The sequence below is a fragment of the Acinonyx jubatus genome, chromosome A2, assembly GCF_027475565.1.
Source record: "Acinonyx jubatus isolate Ajub_Pintada_27869175 chromosome A2, VMU_Ajub_asm_v1.0, whole genome shotgun sequence".
NCBI classification, from domain to species: Eukaryota; Metazoa; Chordata; class Mammalia; order Carnivora; family Felidae; genus Acinonyx; species Acinonyx jubatus.
Window position 1 is genome coordinate 42,209,337 of NC_069383.1, and position 27,431 is coordinate 42,236,767.

The 27,431-nt window shown below is 45.6% G+C and overlaps 1 long non-coding RNA gene across 5 annotated transcripts; it reads right to left on the reverse strand.

Annotated features, from left to right (window-relative positions):
* Nucleotides 1-2,314: 2,314 nt before the first annotated feature.
* LOC113604109 (uncharacterized) lies at nt 2,315-26,480 on the reverse strand. 5 transcript variants are annotated; one of them, XR_003425944.2, is made up of 5 exons: nt 26,129-26,480; nt 23,957-24,149; nt 23,763-23,824; nt 23,357-23,540; nt 21,257-22,271 (listed from the first exon to the last, which is right to left on the reverse strand). It is a non-coding gene; the product is annotated as an uncharacterized LOC113604109 (long non-coding RNA). The 5 variants fall into 5 exon arrangements; XR_008296723.1 differs by lacking the exons at nt 21,257-22,271; nt 23,357-23,540 and adding an exon at nt 2,315-2,394 and having other exon boundaries at nt 26,129-26,423; XR_008296722.1 differs by lacking the exon at nt 23,357-23,540 and having other exon boundaries at nt 23,714-23,824; nt 26,129-26,434.
* Nucleotides 26,481-27,431: the final 951 nt, after the last annotated feature.

Genomic DNA, 27,431 nt, shown 5'->3' on the forward strand with positions numbered 1-27,431 from the left:
GAGATCACAGCTTCCTCCCGGATACAGACGAGCCTGCTAGAAGGTGGTGGGTTCCCCAAGTCCACCGCCCCTTTCCTGGGGTCGGGGGGGACGTCTATCTAGACTCACATGCACAGCCCCTGTGGGCCTGCAGGCTCAGGGAACTGATCGGTTGCTCTGGATCCCGCTGTCGCCGGCAGTCACAAAGCCTCCGGTCCCTGTCTCAGGAGGCTTCTGTCAGCACCCACACAACTGTGGCAGGCTTCTTCATTACCTTACAGCTAGGGAAAATCTCAGCCCCTTCACAGCCCTTGGCATCTGGCATTAGTCACTCCCACTTCCAGCCACCACAGCCTCCTTAGTGAGCCCACAAACGCACAGAAAATTTTTTACCTCAGACTCGTACACCCAAAATATCCCCTGGTCTCTCCATCTGTCTCACTTCTTTCCACTGTCAAAGCCAAATGGCACCTCATTGCTATTTACTCGTATCACGTGTCCTAATGGGATTCCAGGCCTCCCGCCTCAGTTTGGAGGTTCCCCCCAGCAGAGTCCACAAAACCCTTTGCCATTTGCCCCTCGGGCTGTTATGGCCTCAGCTCGGAGATCTCTCAGTGCAGCAAAACCTAACTTCTTTCTCTTCCCAAAGCTCTTTCGTGCTGTTCCTTCTTCTGCAATTATCCTTCATTGTCTTTGTCTGACTCGGTCTTTAAGATTTAGTTCCAGAGATACTTCCTCCAGAAAGCCTCCCCTAAGTCTAGCTCGCTCAGCTGGGTCTTTGTCCCCTACGGTGTTTCCCCACCCCCGCCCCCGCATGTCACACAGAACAGCATCAGCTGGTACCACAAGTGCTGGCTGACTTGGCTGTGCTTCCAATATTGGGAGCTCCTTGGAGACAAGAATTGTATCTTGCTCATTCTGATATCAGTGCTTAGCAGGAGCAGTGCCCAGAAATATTTCTTAAAAAAAAAAAAAATGAATGAATGCCCACCTTCTGCATAAATAACCTCCCTGACCACTTCTGACGCAAATGATCTCATTCCTCCAACCTCTTAACTCCTCCAAGCTCCCCCGGGACTGCTATTAGGACAGTGTATGTATGGGGATGAATCGGCATTTCTCACGTGCACCCCTTAGAGGGTCAAGACCATATCTTCTCTTTGTTCAGAAAGATCTTAGATCATTGTGGAGTTTTTCTGGCTTTCAGTTTTATAGATATATCATTTTTAAATCCCTAAAAACCTAACCCAATGATAGCAAAAAGAGTCACGGAATATATTCAATTTTATTCGGGTTAATGGGTGGATTTCTATCCAGCTCTGAGCACACACTAATTCGCGTGTCTATTTCTAACGTAATAACTGAATCAATCTCCTAGGAGAAGAGAAGGGCACTCTTTCTCACTTCCCTCTGCCCGTTCACTATCTCTGAGCGGGTTTCAGGAAGTGAATTTATTTAAGATTCGACAAATATTTATCAAGCATCCAATAACATTCCCACCCCCGGGCACCTGGCCGGTGTCCCAGGCAGTGTATTGGCAGCGAGCACAGCTCTCTTGACTTATAGGTCGGAGACTGAGCAGATCCCCACTGCAGCATGGACGGGCAAGCTGCCAAGTTTGGTTGATTGGAAAGTCCAAAAAGATCATGAATAAACATATAGGCGGATGGATGGCCTTTTGACAGCTACACTTCAAATGCGGTGTGTGCTGCTCCTTCTCGACTCATCGGAGCACCCAGGGGCAGTCTGAATGCTCAGCAGCTCAAGTCAGGGAGGGCTCCCTCCAGGCAGCAACGGAGGGCAGGCGGGCTGTAAATAGTCATCTGGCAGAGCTGCTCCCGTGGAACGAGGCAGACGGGGCCTGGTGAGGAGACAGCCAGGCTTCCCCTCATCAAGCCACTGGAAATCCCTTTCAAATTTCAGTTTGGTTCCTCGCGAAAGAAAGCCAAATTTGTGCACTCTTTTGTCCCTTCCAGAGGCAGGATGAAAAATAACGTGTTGAAGAGCCCAGCTCTTCTTCACCACCAGCCTGGTGGGGCCCTGTGCATTCTGTGGGCTGAGACCCACGACCTGCACGTGCCTGGTAAAATTTGGAGAAGGTGGTGGTTCAGTTAAGAGCAGGAGTGTGGTTCGACTGGGTGGTCATAGCGTTCAAGTTGCAGTTTACCAGTGACCTAATTTTTCCCATTTGTAAATCAGAAGCAGTGAAACTTCGGGCGCCTGGGTGGCTCAGTTGGTAGAGCATCCAACTTCAACTCAGGTCACGATCTCGCAGTCTGTGAGTTCTCGCAGTCTGTGAGTTCAAGCCCCGCGTCGGGCTCTGTGCTGACAGCTCAGAGCCTGGAGCCTGCTTCGGATTCTGTGTCTCCCTCTCTCTCTGCCCCTCCCCCGCTCATGCGCGCGCGCGCGCTCTCTCTCTCTCTGTCAAAAATAAATAAACATTAAACAAAAAAAGCAGTGAAACTTCCTCTCTGAATCACTCTTTGGCCACATGATGGATTCTACCCCTCTTGAAACTGCTACTCTTTTTGACATACCCCTCAAACGTGTGTGTACCTTTCCCAATATACTCCCCAGTCCCAAGAAGAGGTGTACTGGCCTGTAATCTGTGTTCCTGGGAGACTATTTTGCCAAACGGGGTGAGTACCTGGTCCCATTCATCTCTGTATGATGGAGAGATGTTCTTTCTCGCTTCTCACTCCTAACCAGCTGGAGATAACTTCTCTTTACGTACTCATATTTTCCCTTTTCCCTACCCCCTGAAAAGAGTTTAGTCTTTACTGGCCAAGTTATCGAATGATTGTGATAACACTGGAAACATGGGTAGAGAGAAACAGGTCCCGAGCTGTAGCAGGAAACTGGACACCGGGTAGACTTTAGACAGAATTTGACAACTGAGATGTTCTGGGGCATCTACCTACTAGCTGCTAGAAAAGAAAGAAAAGAGATTTTGAAAGGGTTGGAGGAGGTATAGATGTGTTCCTCATTAATGTTCCTTAATTCTTTTTGTAAGCAAAAAATTATAATCTGGTTTTAATTAATTTTAAACTGTGTATTTTAAAATGTCTTGGTACACGAAATGAACCATCTAAAGCCCCCAAACGTATTGGGGTTTCACCCATATCTTCAGCACTGAGGACAGTATCTGACACACACCCGTATATCAAATGGTGGTTGGAATGACTGCCTGAGCACAGTGGCGGGGGAGGAGGAGAAAATGCTCTACTGCATCTCTTGTCGGAGCCACCCCATCCCCATCCTCCCTCGCAGACGGTGATGCCCAAATGAAGAGAGCTGTGTAGAAAGGTACAGAGATTTGGGGGCTATGCTCAATTTGACGATAGATCACTCTAAGGGTGTATTTTCAGCCCTCAATAATTCCCTGGAGCTGTCCTTCTATTACATGATAGTGGCCTCTCTGGCCACACGGTTCATCTAAACGAAAACAATCAGGTACTCTCTTTTTGGAGCTTGGGATGGAGACTAAGGCATTGGTCTCAGCCTGGGCTGGTTAGCTCAGACAAAGCAGTGAAATCCATCTGTAGAGAGAGAAGGAAAGGATGGAGAAATGAAAGAGGGGCCAACAAAGAGGTCTGTGTACCCAGGGCACTCTGAAATTGCTTTCCAATAAAAGTTGATTGTGGCCGAAGCTAGTTTGACACCATAAGAAAGCAGAAAGACAATCTACAGAATAGGAAAAGTATTTGCAAATTGTATGTCTGATAATATTTGCAAAGCATATATCTGATAACAGACTTGTATCTAGAATATATATAGAAAACTTACAACTCAACAATTTTTTTTAAAAACCCATGACTCGGGGCACCTGGATAGTTCAGTCAGTTAAGTGACCAGCTATTGGTTTTGGCTCGAGTCATGATCTCAAGGTTCAAGCCCTGCTGACAGAATGGAGCCCTGCTTGGAATTCTCTCTCTGATTCTCTCTGCCCTTCACCCACTCGTTCGTTTGTTCTCTCTCTCTCTCTCTCTCTCTCACAAGTAAATAAATAAACCAACAAACAAACCCCATGACTTAATTTAAAAAATGAGCAAAGGATCTGAATAGATACTTCTCCAAAGATATGCAAATGGCCAACAAGCATATGAAAACATGCTCCACATCATTAGCCATCAAGGAAATGAAAATCGAAACTACCATGAGATACTACTTCACACCCACTAGAGTGACTAAAATAAAAAAGACAATTGTTGGCAAGGATGTGGAGAAATGGGACCTCATACACCACCGTTAGGAATATAAAATGCTACAACCACTTTGGAAAACAGCGTGACAGTTCTTGGAAAGGTTAAACATAGTTCCCATTTGAACCAACTGAAAACTACATCTCCATAAAAACTTGTCCAAAAATGTTGACAGCAGCATTATTCATAATAGCCAAAAGGAGAAACAACCTAGAAGTCCATCAACTGACAGATAAATAAAATGCTGTGTCTCTATACAGAAAAATTTGTCCATTAAAAAGGAATGAAGTAGAAGACATCCAGATGGGCAACAGGCACATGAAAAGATGCTCAATGTCGCTCCTTATCAGGGAATACAAATCAAAACCACACTCAGATATCACCTCACGCCAGTCAGAGTGGCCAAAATGAACAAATCAGGAGACTATAGATGCTGGAGAAGATGTGGAGAAACAGGAACCCTCTTGCACTGTTGGTGGGAATGCAAATTGGTGCAGCCACTCTGGAAAACAGTGTGGAGGTTCCTCAGAAAATTAAAAATAGACCTACCCTATGACCCAGCAATAGCACTGCTAGGAATTTACCCAAGGGATACAGGAGTACTGATGCATAGGGGCACTTGTACCCCAATGTTTATAGCAGCACTCTCAACAATAGCCAAATTATGGAAAGAGCCTAAATGTCCATCAACTGATGAATGGATAAAGAAATTGTGGTTTATATACACAATGGAGTACTACAGGGCAATGAGAAAGAATGAAACATGGCCCTTTGTAGCAACGTGGATGGAACTGGAGAGTGTGATGCTAAGTGAAATATGCCATACAGAGAAAGACAGATACCATATGTTTTCACTCTTATGTGGATCCTGAGAAACTGGACAGAAACCCATGGGGGAGGGGAAGGAAAAAAAAAAAAGAGGTTAGAGTGGGAGAGAGCCAAAGCATGAGAGACTCTTAAAAACTGAGAACAAACTGAGGGTTGATGGGGGGTGGGAGGGAGAGGAGGGTGGGTGATGGGTATTGGGGAGGGCACCTTTTGGGATGAGCACTGGGTATTGTATGGAAACCATTTTGACAATAAATTTCATATATTGAAAAAAAAAAGAAAGTCAGATAAACTTAAAAAAAAAAAAAAGGAATGAAGTGCAGATACATGGTACCACATGAATGAACCTTGGACGTAGATGGCTGAGCTAAAGAAGCCAGGCACAAAGCGCCATAAATTGTGCGGCTCCATTTAAAGGAAATGTCCAGAATAGGCCAATTCAGAGACAGAGAGCAGATCTGTGGTTGCCTAGAGCTGGGGGTGGGAGAAGGGGGAATGAGGAATGACTTTTTTTTTTTTTTTTAATAAATCATTCGTTGAGCACTTAAATGTGCTGGGTACATATTGGATACTCTGCCCACACAAGCTCCAGTCTTAACCTTTCTACAGGGTCACTATCCCCATCTCCCAGTGAAGGTGTGAGGCCCATAGGAGTAAATCCCAGGCTGGTGAATGTGAATCTGGGAGCTGACCCCAAGCCTGGCTCCATCTGCCACACTCTGTCCACCTGCAAGTTATTGCAAGTGACCTTTCCTTTGACAAGGACTTTTGGTCGTCTACCTCCTTTGCTCCAGCCCATACTGACATTTCTGCCGGAAAGTTCACTTCTTCACGTTATTATTTCAATTGGGCAGTTAAAACTTGACTAAAGAATCCAAGGCATAGAAAACTCAGAAAAAAAGCAAAATTCTTCTCAAAAGGATATGTAAGATGTGAATAAAGTGAAAGACCAGCTAACTGAATAAAAACATGTCTCAACAATCCTAAAATTTATCCAAAAAAGCATCATTGGAATAGCTAGAATTTTTTTAAAACCAGAATGATGAGAGGCTCTTGTTCTATATAATATTAAACAGTATTATAACACTATGCTAAAGATATGAGAAAGTAGGGGTACAGAATTTGATACAAACTCCACAGAAAGAAATAGATACCAAAGAATACTCAAATTACACAAGAATTAAATATTTGACAAATGTGGCATTTAAATTACTGAAGAATGAGACGTTTGTTTAATAATTTAGGCTAGGATTACCGGCTCGTTTGAGGGTGAAAACTGAACTTGGGTTCTCACTAAATAAAACTTTAAAACTTCTGTACATTAACAACACTATAAACGAAATTTAAAGACAACCTTCAGATTGGGAGAATTTTGCAACAAATAGGATACATGATTGATAGTTTTGATCTATCAATGAGGAAATGCTAATATCTTCCAATAGACAAAGGACACATATAATTGAAAAAGTATTAAATATAAATAGCCAATACACCTGTAAAAGAAAGTTCAATATCTATAATAATTGAGGAAGTTCACATAAGAACAATAAAAAGATAATGACTCAACTGTGAAATGATAGTTTCCTATTCATGGTTTTTCATTAGAATAGCAAATTTTGACAAGTTTTAGGAAAACAACATTTCCACTGCTATTGGGGATATAAATCCATGAAAATATTTTGGAGCCAATTTGAAAATGTACATCAAAAGCCTTAAAAATATCTATTTATTTTGATCTAATAATTGTAATGTACTAGGATTTTTTCCTTTAAAAATTGGGGAAAAAAGGGACCTCATTGGGAAAATTGGGAAAAAAACTATAGGGACCCAATACGGGATGAGTAAAACACATTAGGGTATAATCATTCTATAAACTATTTTTCAGCCTTTAAAAATGATGTAGAACTGGCAAAATGTGCCAAGGTATAGGCCTTCTGCAGGAGGCTGCCCGGAGGGCTATATCGAGAGGGATTCTGAGGTTTTATCTGGGTCGGAGTGCTGTCATAATTGATGGGTTACTTTCCATCCCTGTGGTAGGACCCATAAAGATATGGAAAGATGCTCTATCTTTATCAAAATTATAAGAACATACACATTAACAAAGACACAAAGACCCTTCGATGCAGTAAGCGGGGCACTTCACTCCTGTGGTATCCTTCTCCCAAATCTATGCATGAGAAAGTCATGAGACAAACCCACACTGAGGGACATCCTACAAAATACCTGATCAGTACTCATCAAAAGTGCCAAGGTCATGAAAAACAAGGAAAGACTGGGAACTTTTCACAGATTTGAGAAGATTATAGAAACATGAAGACCGAATGCACATGGTGTTCTGATGTGATCCTGGAGCGGAAAAAGAATGTTAATGAGCAAAATGGTGAGCTCCAAATAAGATCTGTGGTTAATAGTATGGCACCGGCATGAATTTCTTAGTTTCAACAAATGTACCGTGGCTATGTAAGATGTTAACACTATGGGAAGCTAGATGCAGCACACGTGTGAACGCTCTGTAATATTTTGCAACTTTTCTATAAATCTAAAATTACTATAAAATTAAAAAAAATTTTTTTGATGGTGGGAATGCATAAAACTGAATCGATAGTTAAGTGAATAGTCAAGCTGTTATAAAGCTATTTGCAGGGTTTTTTCTCTGATAATCAATAAAGCAGTCAGATTGAACAATGACAAAATAGACATATCTATAGAAAAATGCCAATAGATGTTCGTATAAGAGAGTGATAGATTTTTTTGTTTCCTGTATTTCTAAATTTTCTTCCGTGAATATATATATATATGTATATACACGTGTGTATGTATATTATATACATAATATGTAATTTTGTACTAATTATTTAAAAAAGTAAAGTAAAACAAAAAGTAAACATTATTTTAAAAATCGTATGGGAGGGGTGCCTGGCTGGCTCAGTCAGTAAAACACGTGACTCTTGATCTCAGGGTCGTGACTTCAAGCCCCATACTGGGCATACAGCTTACTTAAAAATCACATGGTAAAAAAGTGACTTAGGCTCCAGTTTGGGATGGGAGAAAGCCTGGAGACCAGAAGATAGAACCCACTGTAATCCTGTCGAGAGCTGAAATGAAATGAAACCTGTGCTGGAGAGAAAGTCCAGAGCTTTCCAGGAAAAGTGCAACGTTGGAATGCAAAGTGGGTTCAGGCTCTGACACCACAGGGGGACACAAAGGCCTTCAGAACTTTTGGCAGTAAGCACACTCCCCATGTGAGCAAGAAAAGCATCTCAGCTGGGTCAGCCACCTCCCAGTGTCCTCTCTGCAGACAGCCAGGAGACGGGACAAGTCCTCCAGGCTCAGGTGGCCTGTTGCCAATCATTGAATCAGGAACAGCAGAACGTGGTCGGGCTGCTCAGAGTGAGCAAGGCAAATGGGAAGTGGGCGGTGGGTGGGGCAAGATGGCGGGCTGCCTCCCCGGGGACAGGTCCCATGGTGAAGGTCAGCACACGGCCACACAGCAGCAGGTGTAAGATGCAGTGGAAGGCTCAGTGGGGAGTTGAAAGCAACTGGACTGTGAAAGGCAAATTCGATTGGCAAAGTACAGACAGGTAAGTTTCCCTCCTTCACCTTCCAATGGTCTTGATGAGGTCACGGGACAGAGGGGAAGCTTTACACAACCAGTGGATCTGCTACCTTCCATCAGCCAGAGGACACAGAGATTCAGTTTCTTGGCAGTCACCCAGAAACTCACAGCAAGGGGATTCGGCAAAATGTAGCCATTCACTCTTGGTGAAAGTGAGACTGAGTCATTGCTTCTCTCATTTGACACATTCATTCTTGAAACCAGTGTTTATTGAGCACCTTTTAAGTACCAGATTACAAGCATCCCAAAGCACCCTTCGTAGGAAAGCTAAGAAAAGGAGAAAGCACACTAGAGGGAGGGGTCTGGAAGAAACGGAGCTCTGAGGAGAACAGTTGAAAGTGTGCAGAGCTCTTGGCTGGGAGAGCTCCCCAGGCTAACAAGCAGCTTATTTAGTATGAGATGGCCTTGGGGCACCTGGGTGGCTCAATCTGTTAAGCATCTGACTTTGGCTCAGGTCACAATCTCATGGCTCGTGGGTTCAAGCCCTGCATCAGCTTCTGTGCGGACAGCTCAGAGCCTGGAACCTGCTTTGGATTCTGTGTCTCCCTCTCTCTCTGCCCCTGTCCCGCTTGCATTCTCTCTCTCTCTCAAAAATAAACAAACAAAAAATATTTAATATGAGATGGCCTCAGTTTTTCCAGATTCATTAACTTCACCCCTCAAAAGAAAAAAGAACTATAGCAAAACAAGAGGTTGTTTCAGAGTCAAAAGGAAAATTCAGATGATATCACTATAGCTTCGGGAGCTGTCTCTAACTGCTATCGAACATGGCCTGAGGGCAAAGGTCAAATGACAGAATTGTTTGTAACTGTACTATTCAGGACTTCAAAGAGGATTTCAAAGGCTTTAGGTGTTAGAGCACCTGGAAGTCGTAAGACCGGGAGTAAAGCTTTCTTCCTTCCCAAAGCCCGGTTTTCTCTCCCATGGAATGGGGTGGCCATAGCGCCTCCCTCATGGGATTGAGGATGACAGAGATGACGTATAGGACTCATTCGGCTCTAGCCTGCCACATACTAAAGCACAACAAATGTTAAATATTAATGTAATATTAAAGGACTAGGACATGTTGATGTGTTAAATTCCATCACATAAACTACAACGAATTTCACCAAATGAAAATCTGGCCATATTCCAGGCATGCAATTCTCACCTCATTAAAAATATGTAAGTTATTAAACACTTTCTTGAGTTTTTAGAAACTCATATTCACTTAGCATTGGTGTATTTAGCCACCAGCTGGCAGACAGGATCAGCTCCCAAAGGCATATAAAAACCTGCTGGAGAAGAAACTGAACTCAAGTCCATTCTATCCACTGACTCATAATTTCCTTGTGACATGGGACACAGCCATCGTTATTGGACGTACTCTTTCCGGACTCCCTTCATCAGTGTCCTTTGGAAACACAGCCTGAGAGCCACTGGATTGGACAGAATTTTATTTTATTTTTTATTTAAAAAAAATTTTTTTAACGTTTATTTATTTTTGAGACAGGGAGAGACAGAGCATGAACGGGGGAGGGTCAGAGAGAGGGAGACACAGAATATGAAGCAGGCTCCAGGCTCTGCGCTGTCAGCACAGAGCCCGACGCAGGGCCAGAACTCACGGACCGCGAGATCATGACCTGAGCCGAAGTCGGCCGCCCAACCGACTGAGCCACCCAGGCGCCCCAGGATTGGACAGAATTTTAAAAGTATTTGCTTGGATTTTAAAGAGAACTAGTTAGGATTCGTAATAAGGCCATGAAAATACCACTCCCCCATCCCCCCACCCCCGCTTTCTGCGAACCGTTCAGAGGATACAGTAAATCGAAGAATTCCCAGAACTCAAGTAAAACAGTGCAAATGTTCAGGCTGATGATCTTGGCAGCATGCCCCAGATTCTGCTGTTTAGAAGCCCCATAATATATCTTATCAAGTGATGGGACACTTTAGAGAGTGAAAGGAGCCCTATTTTTTTTAATGTTTATTTTTCAGAGACAGAGACAGAGACAGAGAGAGAGAGAGAGAGCGAGCGAGCGAGCATGAGTGGGGAAGGGGCGAGAGCAAGGGAGACACAGAATCTGAAGCAGGCTCCAGGCTCTGAGCTGTCAGCACAGAGCCCGATGCGGGGCTCGAACCATGAGATCATGACCTAAGCCAAAGTTGGACACTTAACCAACTAAGCCACCCAGGCGCCCCAAAAGGAGTCCTATTAACAATCATTCCAGAACAACAGATATGCACACAACTTGTCCTGGGCAAATCAGGACACGTGGTCACCTCCTCCCTGGGCAGTTGAGCTCCTCGGATTTTTGGCAGCAGGGATGCACCTGTTCGTCCAGCTTTCTCCATGAAGCTGGTGGCAGGCAGAAGGGGGTGGGGGGAAGGTCCACACACATGAGGGCAGCTCAGAGGCTGGAAATGCTAGAACAGATCAATAATCACCCAGCCTTTACTTCAACAGAAGAAACTGACTCTTCAGAATGAGCACTGTATTTTCCCCAAGAAACCAGAGTTTGGGGTAAATGTTAGAGGAGGCCTCCAAAGCCTTCCTCCCATAATTACCAAAATGACTGAATCCAGTTCACGAACCAGTCCTTAAATGGTGTTCCCTGCTAGGTGTGGTAGCCAGGGGCTAGGGACCCGAAAGAAAACAAGGTGCCACGTAGAGGAGAGATGAAGCTTTCTGCCCATATGTGCAGATCAGAGTGACTGTTCCCAGACCAGGGGCAGCAGACAGGCAACAGTACTGGGAGCACTGAGGGGGTGGGGGGCCGGGAGGAATCCCTCTGGGGAGACCACACCTGGGCTAAGCCTGCAAGGCAGACAATGAGGGAGCGCGCGAGGCAGAGAGAAGGAGATTTACAGGCTCAAGAACACAGTGAGGCATGATTTGGAGAACACAGTTACTACATTTGAGGGAGAGGCTGAGTAGAGCCAAGATGATGGGCATAAGCCAGCCCTGCCCTCATCAACCGTGGAGCAGGAACACATCTGCAGGTCCCTGGCCCCCGGGCCATCTCACCCACCCCCTCCCATCTCTTACCACAAATGGCCTCATGACTTCTGAGTGTAGGGACTGTTCAGCCCAGTCTCTCCACACCAGCTTGCAGGCGGCCGCCTTCGGGCTGTCCATCAGGTGCCCAGCTTTCTGTACAGTCTTCCTGGGGAAGATGGACCCAGGGCAGAGGCCTCGCGTGCCTAGAAGCAGGCTCAGGGCACTTGGGCAGGTATTCCAGAACCCTGCGTGACAAGGGCACGGCTTCAAAAGGAGTGTGCAGGCTCTGGGCAAGTAGTTGTCTCAGCCCCTGAGGATGCCTGGTGAGGGCAGGGTGCCCCGAAGTGCAGAGCCCAGAGCAAGGGCCACGACTGCCCAAGACCAATCTCGGTTCTTAGCAGAACTTCACCTCCACCCCCAAAACCTGACTCCCCTTCTCCTTCGCAGGGACGCTGGCCCTACAGGCCTTCTCAGTATCAGGAGCACATTCACAAACGATCTCGCTGGGCTCCAGGTTGCAGCCTCCTTGCTGCCCCTCAAAAAGACTCCCAGTTCTGGCAGCTTCCCTCAAGCGTGTGATAATCCTCGCAGCCTCACCTGGAGTTCCCATCAGGGCTCTTGACCATCACCTGGAGAAAACATCCATCGATGCTCACCCCCACCCCCAAGATTCTGATTCAATTGGCAGGAGCTCAAGAGCCATAAGCAGGAACTGTTTGTCTCACGATTTCCTTAGAAGCAAGAGGCTCTCTCAAGAGCCTACATTTTGCTCAAGCACCTACATTTTGCTTTTAGCTCCATCCTGGAGAGTACCTTCCAAAAGAGGATTTCTGCGGGTGCTTCGGGGATTTGTTCTGCTACCACCAAGCCTGCGCCTTCAGGGTGCCCTGGTGAATCCTGCATTCTCTGAGTTACCCAGATTCGCAGGTGTCCCCCGTAGAGTCTCCTTCTCCTGGGGCCTTTTTTCCTGAATCGGTTTCAGGTGATGGAGATGTGTGGCTTGGGTGCCGACAAGGAAAGTTTCCGAAGAAGAGCTTTATACAGTCAAAGGGCGGGGCACTGGCCACTCAATTCTGAGAGCCAGAGACTGGGGGGTGGGGCCACCCTCCTTTGCCAGACTCACAGTTTCACTGGCTCCCTTCTGCCCTGATAGACACATGCTGCACAGGAATGTGTTTGGAGACTGAAGTTGCCTGGTCACCATGGTGACGAAGACGTGCTACTTGCATAGTACAGGGCGTCCTATATATACTTAGCAACAGCAATTAGGAAGGCTGCAGTTGGGTTCAGTTGGGGCACATTCCTGGCTGGTGTGGGCATCCTGAAGAAGGTGCAGTCCCCAGAGAAGGGCCTGGAGATTTTGGTGAGGTCTGAAGGCCTCCGCGTGGCATTATTCAGTCTGGGGGGGGAGGGGAAAGCATGGTAGAGCAAGCCTGTGTGGATTTAGAACTAGAAGTTCCAACAGGCAGGCGGCGTCACCTGGAAGCTGGGGTGTCCCCATGCGTCAGGCACTCTGCCAGGGTGTGCACATCCCCGCCGGATTCTTGTAACAACCCCAAAAGGGAGCAATGGTGGTCCCTGTTTCACAGATGGGAACTGGGGGCTCAGAGAGGGTATGCGGTAGAGCTGAGAGTACGGTCTTACTTTCAAGTTCTAAGTGGAACTCTCCAGCTCTCCATTTCTTGAATCTCAAAGTGCGTATAACAAAAGGTCTCACCCATCTTGGAAAGTTGGAGGAAAACTTATGAGTAGATGCAAAACACAGGGTGGACGGGGCTGGCCCTGGAGGGGATATGGGAGAGACAGAAGGGAGTTCCTGAGGGCACACGGCCTGGGCCTCCAAGGGGCATGGAGACTTCCCTGGCCAGAAGTGAGCAAACCTTAGGTGCACTGATGAGACACTGGCCCAGAAGAGACTGACAGAAGAGTGAGTCCAGACGCAAACCCAGTGCACCTGGGAAACTAGTGGATGGTTGCCTTTAACAGGTGGCATTTCACAACTGTGGGGAGAAGGTGGATTCTTCCAGCAATGGTGCTAGAATGAAGGCCAGCACTGAAGAAAGACCGGGACAGTAGCTAACTCACACTGAGGGTTTACATTGCCCCTGGCACTGTGCTCTTTGCTTTACACACATCATCTTAATGACTTCTCACCACACACTTACAAGCACATTCTGTGGTTTTTCCCATTTCACAGAAGAGGGAACAGAGACACTGAGAGTGTAACTTGCCCAAAGTCATTGGTTTGTACTCACACTCAGTTGTCCTCAGTTTCCCAAAGCAGGGCTCTTGGCCACTGTTACAGTATATGGCTGGAATCTTCTCTCCCTCCTCACTTCAGCATTAACACCCAAAGGAGAGTAGGAAGTTAAACCATTTACATTTCAGAGGAAAATAGGGGTGAATATTTCTACAATCTTTGAGTGGGAAAGACCTTACAAGTATGACATGAAAGCTAGAAACCCAAAGGAAAAGGCTGATAAATTTGGCTACCAAAAAAGTTTAAAACTTCTCTGTCAACAATAGAACATCAAAGCAAAGGCAATGAATTAACCACAACCTGAGAAAACCTGCATCATATATTACAAGTCCTAATATCCTAAATAAATAAAAAGTTCTTACAAATCAATAAGAAAGAAAGTGCACACCCCAAGAGTGAAAAGAACATAAACAAGGATTTCATAGAACAGGAAATATAGTCTACATTACGAAAATATGCACAACTTCACTAGTTAGAAATTCAAATTTAAACAATGACATTATTTTCATCTATAAGATTTGTAAAGATTTTTTAAATGGTTACTACCTGATGTTGATGACAGTGTGGGCAAGCATGTCCACTCATATATCACTGATGGGCAACTTGGCAATATTTTAAAATGTGCCTATTCTTGGATCTAGGAATACATGCTAGGAATTCTAGGAATATATACTACAAGTATATATTTTTATATACTTGTATATACTACAAGTATACTTTTATATACTTGTATATACTACAAGTATATATTTTTAATACAAGTTCATCGAGATATGTGTGCAAGGATTTTTTATTGAAGTGGTTTATAAGAGTGAAAGTGGGGCAGTGGGAGAGGATAGTCTGGAAAGGAGGAAGATATGGGGCATGCTGGGAATTCAGACATTTTGCAGTGGGGTGGGGAGCTTGTAAGGTATTATAAAAGAGGTAGGTAAAGGAGGAAGGGAACATGATCATATTTGGGTTTTAGAAGGATCAGACGAGCTCAAGTTGGAAGCACAGTCCAGAAGAGTACGCCAGGAAGTACACAGTGCACCGGAAAGGCTGGTTATGAGACTACTGCACCTGTCCCAGCAAAAGACGATGACTCTGTGAAGATATGAAACACCTGCACTGGAGACTTCGAAGGGGTGAATTTACGGCATGTGAACTATATCTTAGGAAAAAAAGATGATGAGAGCCTGCACTAAGAGAGTAATAACAGAGATGGAGAGAAGGGTGTAGCTGCCAGAAATATTTAAACAATGGAATGGCTTTCCAACTGTCAATTCCCAGGGCCACATGAATGAAACCAGAAACTCTCCAAGAGCTACAAATTCTGTTCCATGACCCACGTTCCCATTTGCTGCCCTTGCAACAAAATGAAAATGTTATTATCTTAGCAGCTGTATAAGGGGCAGGTCTCAGGAAAATCCTCTCCACGGGGCCTGGGACTCCCTCATACTGCCTGCCATTTAATGATTTCTTTTCCCTTGTTTTGACAACAGCTGAGATGAACAGTCTATGCTGGCTGGAGGCGGTGATGAGTGGTAAGAATATTTTCATTGTTTACTAGATGCTAGGATCCCACAAAATGCTTTGCTTTCTTTTAAAGATGAAATTCACATGGCATACAATTAACCATTTAAAAATGTACAGTTCAGCGGCGTTTAGTGCATTCACAACATTGTGCAACCTCCACCTTTCTCTAGTTTCAAAACTTTTTCATCACCCCAGAAGAACACCCCGTACCATTAAGCAGTTCCTGCCCATTTGCCCCCCTCTCTGTCCCGTTACAGAGACCATCACTGTGTCTTGTCTCTCTGGATTTGTCTATTCTGAATACATTTCTTAAAAGATATCACATGATATTTGGACTTCTGGGTCTGGCTTCTTCCACTTAGTGTAATGTTTTTGAGGTTATTCAAATGATAGGAGGTGTCAGTGCTGCATTCCGTCTCTGGAAATGTAGTCGATACATAACATTATGATAGTTTCAGATGTACAACACACTCATTCAATGTTTGTATTGCAAAATGATCCCCACGATGTCTATTTAACATTCATCATCACACAGTTACCAAGTTTTTTTTTCTTACGATGAGAATTTGTAAGATCTACTCTCTTATCATCTTCCAAATATATCATACAGTATTATCGACTCTGGTTGCCATGCCTACGGTCCCTTTTTTATGGCTGAATAATATTCCATTGTATGGATGTACCACATTTGCTCAGCCATTCATCCGCTGACGGCACATGTATTATTAACTCATTTCATCCTCTTTACCATCCTCTGAGGACTTTTTTATCCTGTTGGCTTTTAATTGAAATATAGTTGACACAATGTTACATTAGTTTCAGGTATACAACATAGTGATTCAGCAAGTCTATGCCTTATGCTCTATGAGGACGTTTTTGCTTTTTACAGAACAGAGGTGAAGTGAGTTGTCCAGAGCCATTCACGTAGGTCAAGGTAACAGAGGGACTGGGACCCAAACAACTCAGCTCCCTTCAGTGCTGTGTTTCCCCACTGGCTCTGTTTGGGGTTAGAAAGTGAGAGTCTAAAGACACATGTAGAAAGCTTAAAGAAAAGAAAAAAAGAACAACACTGTTGTAAATGTTGGTTATTTGTCCACAGGGATGTGTACTGGAGAATTATTTATATTAGCGAAAAAGCAAAAACCCCCCTCATATCGAATAATAAAGGGCTGATTAAATTACATATAGTTTATGCACATATTCATATTATAATAATTGGTAAGGTTTATTGAGTTCTTACCATGTGTCACTCATCATTTAAAAAATTTTTCTTAATGTTTATATTTATTTTTGAGACAGAGACAGACAGAGCATGAGCGGGGGAGGGGCAGAGACAGAGGGAGACACAGAATCTGAAGCAGGCTCCAGGCTCTGAGCTGTCAGCACAGAGCCCGATGCGGGGCTGGAACCCATGAGCCATGAGATCATGACCTCAGCTGAAGTCAGATGCTTAACTGACTAAGCCACCCAGGCACCCCACTCACCATTTTAAGAGGTTTATTTGTATCAACTCATGTAATCCATGTGATGGATTACAGTGTGATCTTTAAAATAAGATTGCCCAGGAACATTTATGATTTGAGAAAATGTTCACCACCTATTGTTGAATAAAAGAAGCATATTGCAAAATTATGTTTAAAAACTGTATGTTTTGGGCCACTTGGGTGGCTCAGTCGGTTAAGCATCTGACTTCAACTCAGGTCATGATCTCACAGCTCATGAGTTCAAGCCTCATGTCGGGCTCTGTGCTGACAGCTCAGAGCCTGGAGCCTGTTTCAGATTCTGGGTCTCCCCCTCTCTCTCTGCCCCTCCCCTGCTTGTGCTCTGTCTGTCTCTCTCTCTCTCAAAAATAAACATTAAAAAAATTAAAATAAAATAAAAACCATGTGTTTATAGCAGCTTTATTCATAGTTGCTCAAACTTGGAAGTAACCAACATGTCCTTCAGTAGGATGAATGGATAAATAAACTGACACATCCAGATGATGGACTACATTCAGTGCCAAAAATCTTCAGCTATCAAGTCATGAAAAAGACCTGGAAGAATTTAACTGCATATTACTAAGTGAAAGAAGTCAGTCTGAAAAGATTATATACTGTGTGATTCCAATGCTATGACCTTCTTGAAAAGGCAAAACTATGAAAACAGTAAAAAGAGCAGTGATTGCCGGGTGGGGGGGGGGGTGGAGTGGGCTAGGGGGAGGGAGGACTAGGGGGAGCCTGGAGGGTTTTTAGGGCAGTGCAAATACTCTAAATGGCTCATAATGATGGCTCTGTGTCACTGTACTTTTCTCCAGACTCACAGACTGAATAACACCAGCAGGGAACTGTAATGTCAACTATGGACTTTGGGTGATGATGATGTGTCAGTTGTAACAAATGTCCCACTCCAGATGGGGATGTTGATAGTGGGTGAGGCTGTGCGTGGGAGGGGGCAGAGGATACAGGGGAAATCTCTACCTTCCGCTCAATTTTGCTGTGACCCTCAAACTGCTCTTAAAAAATAATCTTAACAATAATACAAAAAACCTATACAGATGTAAAAAGACAGTAATTAGGTCTAGAAAATGGAATTACTGTTTTTATTTTCTTCTTTGTAATTTGAGGAATATTCCACAATAATAATCATATTAAAATAATAAAATAATAATTATTATTATTAATTTAATATTATATAATTATATTAATATTATTTAATAATTATATATTATATTATATATATTATATATTATATATATTATTATATATATTTTTATATATATAATATATAAAATATATAAATATATTATACATAATATATATAATTATATATATTATATAATTAATATATAAATATATTATATATTTTTATATATTTTATATATTAATATTATATAATAATTATAATTTAATAATTAATAATATATATTTAATATTTAATATTAATATATCATATTAAATTATATAATAAAATAATAATTATTGTTAATTTAATAATATTATATAATTATACAATTATATAATTATAATAATTATAATAATAATAAACAAGACTTTTAAAAATAAATACACAGTCGAGGTGTTAGACCATGAGGGAGGGCCTGGCACCCAGAGCAGCACCAGCCCTCCCCAAGAGGCAGGGTCACTGGTTAAACAAATGGAAGAGGGAGCCAATGACCCCCGGGGGCTAACCAAGGGAGCCTTAATCTGAATTCAGATCAGTCTCGCATTCAGAAGTTCATTTGTACAGAGCACCGTTCTGAATTCATCAGGACCCAGGAGAGGCACTGATGGAAAAGTCAGCCTGTGGATGGAATATCAGATATATATGTGCTACCTGTGAATATATAAGCCAGTCTTGTGAAAAAACACCTGCCAACAAGCCAGGATTAAAGAGATTTAAAGTTAAATCTAAGGAGATATGAACAATTGTGGTCCTTTTCCCAAAATACTAACCCAAAAACCCACTCAGGTCCTATGGATGGGGAATAGAAGTCTCCCCACAGTAAGGTATGCCCTTTGACCCCTGTTATTTGGAACAAAAACTACATCCGGGAGGAGCTCCTTGTTCCAGAGCGGATATGCTGATAAGCCAGGGAACAGTGATTGCTTACAGGTTTGAATGGCTTGTCCCCCACCCTGCCGTTGGGGACCATCATACAGAATATCTGATTTACTTCCTCCTTGCAAAACACTCTTGGGCCATGAATGTTGTGTTGGACTCCGGGGCAGGCCCAGCCCTGTGCTTCACCTCTTCCTACATTTCTATACAAATAAATTCATTGTTTACTTAGACTTGGCAGCTTTCAGTCAATGTCTCAGGAGAGGCATCAGGTGGCCCGGGAGTGGAATGAATGTCCAGGAAACCGTCAGGCCAGGTCCTTTGTCTGATGTCACCTGTCCCCAGGACTGGGGTCCCAGTCCACCCTCAGTGGCCCTGGGCTCAGCCAGGCCCCTGTGGCTGCTCAAGTTTGGCAGAGAGGAAGCGTGCTCCAAGGGTATGGACCGGCCCCCGGAGGAGCCACACTGAAGAGATCACTAGAAATAGGTTTCTTTACGTATGTACTATCCCCTGAAATCCTTTCCTTAGAGGGTATAGCATTCTATTTGGAGATGGCATTTATGAAGTCATATATGACTATGCCTTTTGGGACTCATTTTGTTTTCATGATTGTTGACTAAATTCAAGATTTGACATCTTTTCACAGGTGTTCTGGACACAGTGTATCCAGACATGTGACTTTCATCCACACATGTATCCCTCGCTTCTTAGAGCAATTCATGCCTTAAATATGTGGCAAGTGAACCATATTTTAAAATGCACCTATTAGGGGCGCCTGGGTGGCTCAGTCGGTTGAGCCTCCGACTTCGGCTCAGGTCATCATCTCACGGTTCGTGAGTTCGAGCCCCGCATCAGGCTCTGTGCTGACAGCTCAGAGCCTGGAGCCTGCTTCAGATTCTGTGTCTCCCTCTCTCTCTGACCCTCCCCTATTCACGCTTTGTCTGTCTCTGTCTCAAAAATAAACAAACATTAAAAAAAATTTTTTTAAAAATAAAATGCACCTATTATATAAAAACAATTTAAAATAAGGTAAAATGTACCTGTTAGAAATTCTCCAGTGAACTATTTTTTAAAGTAAAGACTCTTTTAAAAGTAATTAGTCCCTAAGATTTTCTGGTAACAACTTTAATGAGATACAATTCACATACCTATGGTTCACCCATTTAAAATGTGTCATTCAGTGGTTTGTTTTCTCTTCAGAGTTGGGTTACCATCCCTACAATTAATTTTAGAACATTTTCATTACTTCAGAAAGAAACCTGCACACTTTAGCTATCACCCCCCAATATGTCACCCCCACCCCCATTCACCTCTCAGTCCTTGACAAACGTCGAGCCACTTTCTGTCTCTATAGATTTGCCTTCTTCTGGGCATTTCACATAAATAGAGTCATACAATATGTGGTCTTTTGTGGGGCGCCTGGGTGACTCAGTTAAGCGTCTGACTTCAGCTCAGGTCATGATCTCACGGTCTATGAGTTCAAGTCCCAGGTCGGGCTGTGTGCTGACATCTCAGAGCCTGGAGTCAGTTTCAGATTCTGTGTCTCCCTCTCTCTCTGTGCCATTCGTGCTCGTGCTCGGCCTCTCTCAGTCTCTCAAAAATAATGTTAAAAAAAATTTTTTTTCAAATATGTGGCCTTTTGTGACTGGCTTCCTCACTTAGCATAATGTTTTCCAGGTTCACCCATGAGGTAGCACATATCAGTATCCCATTCCTTCTTTATAACAAATAATATTTCATAGTGTGGATATAGCACATTTTGTTACCTGCCAGATGGTGGACATCTGGGTTCTTCCCACCTTTTGGATATTATGAATAATGCTGCTATGAACATTCATGGTCAAATTTACGTGTGGACATATATTTTTAGTTCTCTTGGGGATACACCTAGGGGTGGAATTGCTGGGTCAAATGATAACTCTGCCACACTATTTCCCAAGTGAACGTACCATTTTACATTCCCATAGCAGTGTGTGAGGATTTTACTTTTTCCATTACCTCACTAACACTTGTTATTATCTGGTTTTTTTTTTTTTTTAATGTTTATTTATTTTTGAGAGAGAGGCACAGAGTGCGGGCAGGGGAGAGGCAGAGAGAGAGGGAGACCAAGAATCCAAAGCAGGCTCCAGGCTCTGAGCTGTCAGCACAGAGCCCGACACAGGGCTCAAACTCATGAACCATGAGATCATGACCTGAGCTGAAGTCAGACACTTAACCACCTGAGCCACCCAGGTGCCCCTCCTTATCTGGATTTTTAATAATCAACATCCTACTGTGTGAATTAGTATCTGGTTGTGGTTTTGATTTACATTCCCACAACGGCTCGTGATGTTGAGCCTGTGCTTATATATTTGTGTATCTTCTTTGGACAAGTGTCTACTAAGATATTTTGCCCATTTTTTAAATTGGGTTGTCCTTTTATTATTAAATTGTAGGAGTTCTTTACATATTCTAGAAACAAGTCCCTTACCAGATACAGGGCAGGGGTCCAGAGACCTGGGCATGACCTTAGGACTTGGCGTGAGGAGGCAGGAAGGCAGGGCCCCTGCCCCCAGCCTGTACAGGAAGCACGAGGGTCCTACGCCCTGAAGCCCTGATCACTGAGCCCAACCTGGAACCCTGACCCCAGACTGCTGGCCCTGGACTTCCCAGTAGGAGTGATCACCCACGGTTTGCGGAGCAAAGGCTCTCCCTCTGTGCCAAGACAGGCTGAGCTTCCAATTGCGAAGTTTGTGATCCTGGGGCCATCGCTTCTGGTTCACAAGGTCTGAAAAGCACACCAATTAGCTATGGGATGGAAACCAGCCAAAGAGTAATTTCCAGAAGATTCGGGCGTGGCCTGTTTGTGCTTCTGTTCCTCTCTCATCAGCTGGTGTTCTGCCGCAGAGGCACCGGTGTGGATTATCAGAATGGATGTGATGTTAACATTTTCCCATGTCAATAAGAAAGCTTCGAAAGTAGGATTTTTCATAGAGCAAAATGTTACATTCTCTGCTTATATCATCATTGACTTAGCCATTTCTCCCAGAAAGACTGGGATCCCTTTGGAGCCACACAGCACTAAGTTTCTAATGTGTCTCTTTGGATAAAGATAAGTGTCACCAGCATCATTGATCAGAACTGTAGTCACACCCCATCTCTCCGAAAAAGACAATCCACAGATAATTCCCGTCACTTATGGGTCAGTGGCTAGGACATGGCCAGGACTGTCCAGGGTGTGGCTTGGCCCTCAATTCTGGTTCTTGTATAAAAGCCACAAAGCCTGATAGAAAAAGAGAGTTCTGGAGCCACAGGAAAAGATGTGTTAAGATTCAACACTTTAAGTAGAACAATTTACTTTCAATGTCACTCCTGAAAGAAATCAAAGAGGAAATCCCCATCAGACACAAGCTGTTTATGTTTACTGGGAACCTGAGACATTTCCAGGTGAGCCCGCATGAATCCACCCAGGTGCCAGGGTCTGAATGAGTCAAACACTGGACACTCAACCTGAACAAAAGGGTAGACACGGGCGTGTAAATTCCCCAAAGCCTCCTGCATCCCCAAAGGTTTGATGGGACCTGTGACAGAACCTTCATGGTTAATGCCCATCATGTCCTGTCTCACCTCTTTGAGTGGCCTCTGCAGAGAGCTGCTCTGGTCATCCTTCCAGCCTCAGGACCCAGGTGCCACTGCCAGGTGGCCCTCTCCTAACAATGTCTTTCCTCACGGACTCCCTTTGTCCCCATGTCCTTCACCAATGCGAGACCGTATCCTTGAGTGGGTGAGTGTCCCTATAAGAATGTATTGTGTGTTCACATGTATTCTAATCAAATAAATGGTACTGGGCTCCTTTTCTTGCGCGCCCCCCCGCCCCCCCGCCCCCCCCCCGCCCAGTCTTTGTTGTTGTTCTGGGGGGGGGTGGCTTGTTGTTCCCCGGGCCTCTATCCACTTGATGTCAAGAGAACCCAAGCCACCAGATGAAAAAGACACTTCAGCAGTTTTGTCTGGTGCTGAATTGCTGAGATTCATTTGCAAGCAAATGTTACCAAGTTCTGTCTGCATTTCATTCACAAGGAATTCTTCGCCTCGAGATGCAAATAATGTTAGGCTTTCCCCCTCTGGTTTATTAGGAATCACCTACTAACTGGGAGGTATTTCAAATCAGAAATTTTAGGACTCTTCCTTTGGATCCCACAACATGTGTGGGTGGGGGTGGGAGGTCACACTGCCCTGAAAAGGTCTAGGTCATGGTGACTCCCCCCACATGGGCAATGCTGTGGTCTCACCCCACAGCACATGGTCACCGGCCCCCTCCCCGCAATCTGGCAGGGCCCTGCCCAGTGGGAGGGGGGGTCTTCAGGGAAACTCCAACCCTCCCCACTGGGGCTGCCCAGGGCTCTCCACACAGGCCCCTCGGTCCCCACAGCCCTCTCCCCTCCCAGAGGCCAACTTACCGCTTGTTATTCCAGCCCCTGGGGGCTAACTGGCAGGCTCAGGCCACTGGGCCCTTTTCAAGCCTCCAAAATGGAACACATCCATTCTGCTTCCTTGTGCCATGACAGGCCATCAGCCTTAAAACTACAAAGGTTTTCTGGAAGTAAAGGAGGTCAAGATCTTAAGAATAGTAAAGTTCTCTTCCTGGAAGGAGAAAAACACCGTTCCTCGTCTCCTAATCAGCCATAAGCCCACTTGGCCTCCACCCTCAAGGAAGAACAGAATGACTTAAATAAAACACCCACAAAACTAAGAAACCAGAACTTCACAACCTTTCAGCTAGCATCCTGCTACACTGATATTTATTAAGCACCTACTGTATCCTAGATGCTTGCCAGGCACTTGATAGACGCAGTCTCGTTTTACCTTCACAAGGACGCTGCGAGGTACGGATGATGGTCTCCGTTCTCCACCCCAGGAATGTGAGACTTAAAAAAAAAAGTGGGGGGAGCTTGCTCAGGGTCAGGCACCTGCCTGATGTACGTGGTTGAGACGAGTGTAATTACTTTGGATTATTCCGGTATGTTCCGCCGGCCCCTCCCAGGGGATGTGTTCCAAACCTGGTTCTGCCAGAGCTCCAGAAGTTCATCCTGTCGTGTCTTGTACTGTGCTGGCCTCACCACCTTCCTGGGAATGAACAGCACCCTGCTCTTTCCGAAAACGTTGACAGAAGGTTCAGCCACGAGATAATCGGTCTCCTACCTCTTCCTCCTCTCACTTTCAGGGGGTCCTTTCTCTTTAGTGACAGAACCGCTAGTGAAGAGAAGGCCCAACAGTGGGTATCACAAATGGCCCCCCTAAGCGTGTGCGTGCGCACACACACACACACACACCACACAGAGTCCCAGATGCTGCAGATGCTATGAGGTCTTCCACTGGCCAGGTTTGACTTTAACTCTGGGTTCTCACTTCTTTCAAGGCCAAACTCATCTGTGCCGGTGCCATCATGGTCCCTTAGCTGCGTCACTTGCCGAAGCAGCACGCATCCCTCATCTGCCACGTGTTTCCATCTATGGGAAATTAATTCCAAAGGACAGACTTACGAATCCACTTGTAAAGAGGCAACGTTGGCAGACCGCTTCACCATGGGGGTGCCCCCTGTCTGTGGGCCAACAGCCTTGAACACAGGGAAAGTGCTGCACATCGACTGCCCCTTTTAGCACAAGAGTTCTGTGAAGCTGTCGGTCAGGGAGCAACTGCTCCAGTCTGACAGATGGGGAAACTGAGGCCCTTTTACTTCTTGAAATCCCAAACTGTTAACAGAGCCCCAGGAAGTCAGTGCTGCTGTGGCTGCGGAGGCCAGGACGGGTTACTCTGCAGAGGGAGCCCGATGCTGGGGCGGTGCCTCCCCATGCCCTCTGGGAGTTGTGTTCCCGGCTCTGTCGGGGGCGGGGGCGTCCTGGCACAGACTTCACCCTCTCCTCTCACCTTCTTCAGAGAAATGGGCAGGGCACAGGTGGTGGGGGGGCAGACTGGCCTCCACCTACAGGCCCATTCCCATAACCAGGCCACCTGCTAGGCAACGTCCGAAACCAATTAACCCTGTGACGACCCTCTGTGTGCTGTCACAGCTCCAGGAGGAACACGCGAGTGTCTATCAAACCCTTTTTCCAGAGAGGTCTGCTCGTCCATGGAGGACATGGTGAGGTCACTAGGGACTCCTAATCCCAGCACCCCACTTCCCCCGCCTGGCCATGCTGATACTCCCAGGAGACCTCGGTCGGTGCCTGCCACTCCCCAGCCGTCAGGAAGCAGGTGCCCTATTGCCCTTGATCAGAGCCCAAAACGGCACACTGGGTGCTCGTCCTCCTCTGCAGGCTGGCCTCGACCCCAGCTTCTCCCTCTCCCAGTCTCCTCTCTCCTAAGCATTTCCACTGGGCGGCCCGCCTGCCCCACACCACACTGGATAGACAGCAAACTCCCGTGATGCAAACTTTTACCACCCACTCTCCCGGCCCTCCCTGGCCTGGCCTCGAGGGATGTGATGGTCAGGCCCCCGTGAGAGTAAGCGAGAAGCTGGGGGCAGAAGACCCACCTCCAGGCAGGCTGGGTGGGGCCATTTGAAGACACAAAGAAGTATAAGCCCTTGAGGACCAGCGTCTCCCACAGCCATCCATACAGTTCAAAGTAGAAACAACTTATAACCGTAAACAGCTACCACAAGCCAGGATTTGCTGGAATCTTGGTTTCCCATAATAAGTAATTTGATGTCCTTTTTTAAAATTTCAACTTTCAAGCTTTCCCCTCCCCGGTTTTTGGAAGCACAAGCAGAAGTTTGATGTGCCTGTTGGGCAATATATGCAGGGCTGGGGAGGGAGGGGAGGCAACGTGTGGGTCCCAGGGGAGTCTCCAGCCTCGGAGGAAAGAACAGGACTGGTGGAGACAGCCATGGGAGGGGGGGAGGGAGCTTGAGCTTTCATGGGGGCGGGGCATGGGAGGGGCTGTTGTTGGGGGTGGTGAAGGCCCAGGGAGGGGTGGGGGTGTGAGGTGGTCACAGTGACCCCTGCCATACCTCAGCAGGAGAGAGGGCCTCTGCAAAGCCACCAGAGCCTCCTTCCCATTGTGCTAACCTGAGCTTTGAGCCGGCCACAATGGGTTCCCCAACGGTTACTGTCACTCTCTGTCTCAGGGAAGCTTGGGGCCAGCATACTAAAGCCCAGAGCAGGCCCAGGCCAAGGTCAGATCCCCACAGGAAAGAAAAAAAAAAAAGAAAGAAAAGAAAAGCCACTCACCAAATGGCACTCCAAGGGAGGTGTGAGGCCCTGAGAAGCACTTCACTACAGCTGCTGGCCTCTTGGAGGGAGGCTGCCCACACTGATCTTGCTCAAATCCTGCCCCTTCCATTTACATGACTCCAGGCTCCTGTTAAGTTCCTCCACTGCCCCTGGCCTGGGGGACGAAGAGAGGTAAACTCAAAGTTGTAGCCTTCAGTGACACAAATTACACTCACAATTCTCCGCGGCCATCACCACTATTTTCAAGAAATTTCAACACTCCAAAGAGAAACTCTGTACCCATTAAGCAATAACTCTCCGGTGCCCCCACCCAGAACCTAGTAGCCTCTAGTCTAATTTCTGTCCCAATGAAGTTGCCCATTCTGGATAGTTCATATCAGTGGAATCATGCAACATTTGTCTTTTTGTGTCTGGTGTCTGGCTTTTTTCACAGAGCATAATGTCCTCAAAGGGCATCCATTCGTGTTGTAGCATGTGTCCAAATTTTCTCTCTTTTTAAGGCTGGACAAATAGTCCACTGTGGTATATTCCACATTTGGTATATCCATGCGAGTGTCCCCGGAGGAGTCCACCTTTGGTTATTGTGGAGAGCCCCGCTGTAAACGTGGGTGTGCAAGTATCTGCTTGAAACTTGTTTTCACTTCTTTTGAGTATATGCCCAGAAGTGGAAGTCTTCTAGGTTATATGACTCAGAGCTGGGTCATGTAGTAATTCTATGTTTAACTTTTTGAGGAATGGCTACACCATTAATACTGTCTTCATCTTTGGTTGCTTGGTCTGTTCCAAGAGCCTAAGCTACTTTTGTAACATTCTTAAAACTCTTCCCTAAATAAATAAAAGTAACAGAAGGTCCTGAAGTATTTCCGAAACAAAATAAAACCCGGCTGTTGAGTGGTGGGGAATCTAGCGGAGGCCCGCACGCCGGGAGGCCCCTAGGAAAGCCACCTTCCGGCGCGGGTCCCAGCCTGCGTGGAGATGCTGCCCCCTTCTGTCCCAAGGGCCGCCGCCCGCTGCTGACACTCGAATGGTGGCCCGTAGGAGTAAAGCAGGGTCTGTCCCCACAGATCCCAATCCCCTCTTGACCCCGAGAGACAGATGCCAGGAGGCATGGGGCTGGCCGCGCACGGAGAGTGGAGGCTCTGGGCGACTCGCGTGGGAGCCTGGGCCCGCGCAGGCGTTCACGGCCGCCAGGGGGCGCGGGGGAGCCCGCCTGGGCCGGCTCGCGCGAGTCAGACCTGGGGCCACCACCAGTGGCTGCTCTAATACCCGGAACCGCAACCCCAGCACCCCCTCCACCCCG